Source organism: Kogia breviceps, chromosome 9 (assembly GCF_026419965.1).
Source record: "Kogia breviceps isolate mKogBre1 chromosome 9, mKogBre1 haplotype 1, whole genome shotgun sequence".
Classification (NCBI taxonomy): domain Eukaryota; kingdom Metazoa; phylum Chordata; class Mammalia; order Artiodactyla; family Physeteridae; genus Kogia; species Kogia breviceps.
In genome coordinates this window covers 4,970,469-4,975,971 of record NC_081318.1, presented here as the reverse complement: position 1 = coordinate 4,975,971, position 5,503 = coordinate 4,970,469, and the positions used below count along the sequence as shown (strand labels likewise).

The following is a 5,503-nucleotide window of genomic DNA, read 5'->3' as shown; positions in this document are numbered from 1 at the left end:
GCTGACCCGGGCGCGAGCATGCGCACTGCGCCCGCCCTCGACCGGGGAGCCAGCGGGCATGCGCAGCAGGCCGTGCGACCGCCCCCCGTCCCGCTCAGCGACGTCAGACCACGTCTCCTAGGAGACCGGGAGGTAACTGGGGATTTTCTTTTCTTCTCTCTCATAAATTACCATTTGTTTTTATTGGGTAAAACTAGCAGCATGTATTTTTTTTTTTAAGTATTAACAGAACACTTACTGAGCAAACGGGCCTTTTTGTTCATTCTTGGGTTAAAAGCCTTTGGCTGGCTGTGGGTGTAGTTTATGGTTGATTCTGAGTAAACGAAGAAAGTATACTAAATTTAAACGAATTTTTAAAATATAGCGAGCCGGCAGATGTATCCAGTTCTTTTTGGAGGTAGAAGAATTCTATTACTGTTTTGTTATCAAGTGCCTATCCATTAAGATAGATAAATATTAGATGGACAGATGATAGAAAGATAGATGAATGTTAAGAATTTGCTCTATGCTAGACCTTGTGCCGAGCTCTGGGAACAGAACAAAGAATAAGAGACATGCATGAATGGGGTTTACAGCCTATTAAGCCATTTACTGGAAGGTGTCCTTAAAAAATTCGCTTTCCAATAGCTGTAGCTGTTGTTCAGTTGGGCAAAACAGTGAGATTGGCAGTGTAGGGTTCTCTTTTTCTTATCCTTACACTTGTAGCTGTGTAATTAAGAAACGATTATAATATTAGTAATGATAGGTAACACTTCCAGAGCGTATTATGTGCCAGGCACTGTCCTAAGGGCTTTATATATAATAACCCATTTAATCTCCACAGTCCTGAGGTGGGTATTGTTATTATTCTTATTTTAGACATGAGAAAACTGAGGCACCAATTTTGGCCCATTTTACTTTGTTGTAATGATTGTGGTGGGTCGACACTTTAATGGGAAGTAGGAAGCAAAGACCGTGAATACAGACAGTTCTTCACAGAAATTTGGCTGTGAAGGAAGGAAATAACATATTACACAGAAAAATATATATAGGATAAAGGAAGAGTCATTTAAGGAGGCAAAGCCTGGTTCAAGTTTAAATGCTGATAGGAAAGAGCTAGTAGAGACTTAATGGTTAAAGACACCATCTGAGAAAGGATACTTGATGGAGCTGGGCCGGAAGAGGAAAGAGGGTGCTGGGTGTAAGAATCATCTCTAGATGGGGGAGGGCATCTCTTCAATGTGAGCAGGGATAAAGAGTCAAGAATGGGTGCAGACTATTCACAGTAGCCAAGACATGGAAGTGACCTAAATGTCCATCAACAGGTGAGGGGATCAAGAAGATGTGGTATATATATATATATATATATATATATATATATATATATATATATACACATACATATATACACACACACACACACACACACACACACAATGAAATACTACTCAGCCATAAAAAGAATGAAATAACGCCATTTCCAGCAACATGATGGACCTAGAGATTATCACACTAAGAGAAGTCAGACAGAGAAAGACAAGTATCACATGATATCATTTATATGTGGAATCTAAAACATGACACAAATGAACCTATTTATGAAACAGAAACAGACTCACAGATAGAGAGAACAGACTTGTGGTTGCCGGGAGGGAGGGGGATGGGGGAGGAGTTTGGGGTTAGTGGATGCAAACTATTATATATAGAATGGATGGACAACAAGGCCCTACTGTAGAGCACGGGGAACCATATTCAATATCCTGTGATAAACCATAAGGGAAAAGAATACGAAAAAGAATGTCTATATGTGTATAACTGAATCGCTTTGCTAAACAGCAGAAATTAATGCAACATTGTAAATCAACGATACTTCAATTTTTTAAAAAAATGGGTGCAGATGCCAGATACAGTTTGGGGTGGGGAGCTCAAAGAGGTTGAGGAAGTTCTAGTCTGAGGACTTATGCTTTTTCTCTGAAGGAAAAAGCATGGTAGTAGAAATGTAAGATTTGAGTTTAAATTCCTCTGGTGAAAATTAAAGTGAGCACCCAAGTCAAATCCCTCAACAAATGTTACCCACCTACGCACTCTGCTAAACCTTCCTCGGGAAACCATTCTTGGTCCACTTGAGTACACGGAGGAGAGCAGTGGGTGATAGAACTAACTACTACCCTAGACTACGGCAGTAATTGTTCTAATTAGGGAAATTGTCCTGTAATTGTCTATAATCACATTTTATATTCAACATACATGAGTACTATTCTTTCATTGCACAGAGCTCTTCCCTGAGTTACAATGTTCTTGAATTCCAAGATGAATTTTCTGAACTCACCATGGATTTTGATGCCAAAATTTTGAACCCAGTTCTGTCACTTACTACCATCATTTAAGTTACTTGCCCCTCTGGGCCTTAGTTAGCGTAGAGCTGTGATGACTGTGTACTAGCGCAGCACCTGACACAAAATATCGATCCCCTTCCTACCTCCCTACCTTTCTTAGATCAGCACTTAACGGAGCACCAAAGATATAATAAATACTCAGTAGATAGCTCCCATTCACCGTGATGGTAGTGATTAGGGCCAGATTAAGAGATGAAACTGTATGGCAGTAGTTCAGAGTGGCACATGATAAAGAGTGCTAAAACTTCTCCAGGCACTAAATTGCCACAGAAACATGATATGGAAAAACTGTTGTTTTTTGGCCGTGCCACAGGGCTTGTGGGATCTTTGTTCCCTGACCAGGGATTGAACCAAAATTTGCTTCCTCTGCCTTCTCCCCATCCACTCCCACCCCTACACGCAGGATTATGAATCTCTAAAAATAGACCGAAAATAGTTTTGAATACAGTCTTTTTTTTTTTTTTTTTTGGTCACACCATGTGGCTTGGGAGATCTTAGTTCCCTGACCAAGGATTGAACCCCTGTCGTGGAAGTGCCGAGTCCTAACCACTGGACCGCCAGGGACTTCCCTAGACAGATATTTTTAATATGCCAAATTATATTATTTGCTCCCCCCAACCAAGTCCATAAATCTTAATCCAATTCGGATGGTATTGATGATGGTGAGGACTTGAGCTATTACCCCTTTTGTACTGGGGTCCTGGATTTCCTATCTTAGACAAGTGAAGTCTGTTTATTTTTTGAATTGTACAGGATGTCAAAGTCATTTGTAGAGTGACCAGAGCAAAGTCAAGTTTACGCCCATTCTAAAAGATTTGGGCCCCCTAAGCTGAAGTTTCCTCTCCTGTAACGCAACCCATTCCATGTGCAGGTGTTACCTCACCCTTCTCCCATTGCCCTGTGGCTGCTAGGGCTCTCTGGTAAGCAGTGCAAGGAAATGCTGATATTCTGGCTGCTGCTGTTACTGTGAGTAATAAAATCTTCTGTCTCGGACTTGGACTTTTGTGTGGTCTGTTTAGCATCCGTGATACTGTGGTAGGCTAATTTGTTAGCTTGCTGGAAGAGTGAAGTCCCAAGCTCTTTATAGGTCTTGACAACCCACACTCAACAATCTGTAACAAGATAAATTAACGGTTTTGAGTGAGCAAAGCAGAAGCTCCGTGAGGCGGGAATATAATTGTCATTGAGAATGGCAGGAAGACTATTTCAAAATGGTGGGAAAGGGGCTTCCCTGGTGGCGCAGTGGTTGAGAGTCCGCCTGCCGATGCAGGGGACGCGGGTTCGTGCCCCGGGCCGGGAAGATCCCACGTGCCGCGGAGCGGCTGGGCCCGTGAGCCATGGCCGCTGAGCCTGCGCGTCCGGAGCCTGTGCTCCGCAACGGGAGAGGCCACAGCAGTGAGAGGCCTGCGTACTGCAAAAAAAAAAATGGTGGGAAAGTGCAGCCAATATCAATGTATATATCTTTCATTCTGACCTAAAGATATTTCGTGCCTTGTTAAACTTTCTTGATAAAGTTTTGAATCTAACTTCTAGGATTTGAGAACTACAAATTTAGACCTGGCAATATGGATCCCCACTTCAAGTTCTAAGAGGCAAGAATATGGAACTAGTAGCATTGGCTGTTAATATCAAGATGACAAGCTGTTTTGTGGAATGAAAAAGCTTCGTGCAAAGATATATATTCTTCTGGGTGGAGAAGATCCTACTGTAGAGCACAGGGAACTAAATTCAGTGTCCTGGGATAAACCACAATGGAAAAGAATATTAAAAAGTATGTATATATGTATAACTGAGTCACTTTGCTGTACAGCAGAAAGCAACACAACATTGTAAATCAGCTTATACTTCAATTTTTAAAAGATACAGTTTTTTTCACCCATCTATTCTTTGAAAAACCTAGGGAATGTCATGTACGTATGAAGTATTTCTTATAGGTAATAGTGAAGTTGCTCATTGTATACGTCAGAATGTTTTCTCCTTTAAAAAAGTGTTTGGGGCTTCCCTGGTGGCACAGTGGTTAAGAATCCTCCTGCCAATGCAGGGGACACGGGTTCGAGTCCTGGGCCGGGAAGATCCCACACGCCGCGGAGCAACTAAGCCAGTGCACCACAGCTACTGAGCCTGTGCTCTCAAGCCCGTGAGCCACGACTACTGAGCCCACGCGCCTAGAGCCTGTGCTCTGCAACAAGAGAAGCCACCGCAGTGAGAAGCCCACGCACCACAACGAAGAGTAGCCCCTGCTTGCCGTGACTAGAGAAAGCCCGCGCCCAGCAACGAAGACCCAACACAGCCAAAAATAATAAAATACATGAAAAAAATAAATAAATTTTAAAAAGTGTTCAAGGCATTCTCATAAATTTCTGGTAGAAATGCAAACATGTACAGTCTTTTGGGGGGGTGGAATTTGGCAATATCTAACAAAACCATACATTTATTAACTTTTTGACACAGCAATCTTACTTCTAGGAATTTATCCTAAAGTCATACCTTCAATTCCAGTCCTAGGTATACCTGTGAAATCCATTTAAAAAGATTTTTTTTTTTTTGCCGTGCCACTCAGCTTGTGGGATCTTAGTTCCCTGACCAGAGATTGAACCCAGGCCATGGCAGTGACAGCACCAAGTCCTAACCGGGGAATTCCCAATGATGAATTTTAAGTATCCATATTTAAAATCTATTTAGGGAATTCTCCGGCAGTCCAGTGGTTAGGAATCCGTGTTCTCACTGCCGTGGCCTGGGTTCCATCCCTGATCGGGGAACTAAGATCCCACAAGCTGAGTGGTGCAGCCAAAACTAAATAAATAAAATCCGTAATCAACTCTGCTCTTCCTATAGCACCCTGGATATGCCTCCAACTTCCATGAGATGGTAGTATCCATTCCTTCTCTGTGAAGTAAGGGATTTGGACTAGATGATAGCTCCCATTTATTGAAAGTCTCTGCTTATTGTTGTATGTGTATCATTTCCAACCCTTCTCTGCAAGGTATGTATTATACCCTGATTTTATAGGTGAGGATTTTGAGGCTCCAAGAGGTTTAGCAAGCACACTGTCCTCCAGCCAGTAAGAACCCAAGTCTCCCTGACTGTAAAGCCTGTGGTCTTCCTAACACATTAAGTTCTTTCCAGAA

At 42.3% G+C, this 5,503-nt stretch overlaps 1 protein-coding gene across 1 annotated transcript in view; it reads left to right on the top strand.

The window, feature by feature from the left end:
• The first annotated feature begins 23 nt into the window (after positions 1–23).
• The window catches only part of LOC131762513 (actin-related protein 3B), a 133,106-nt gene continuing 127,626 nt past the window's right edge, over positions 24–5,503 (top strand). The window contains exon 1 of the mRNA XM_067041765.1: positions 24–132. The gene's annotated coding sequence lies outside the window, so the exon portion shown is untranslated. The remainder of the gene's footprint in view (positions 133–5,503) is intronic.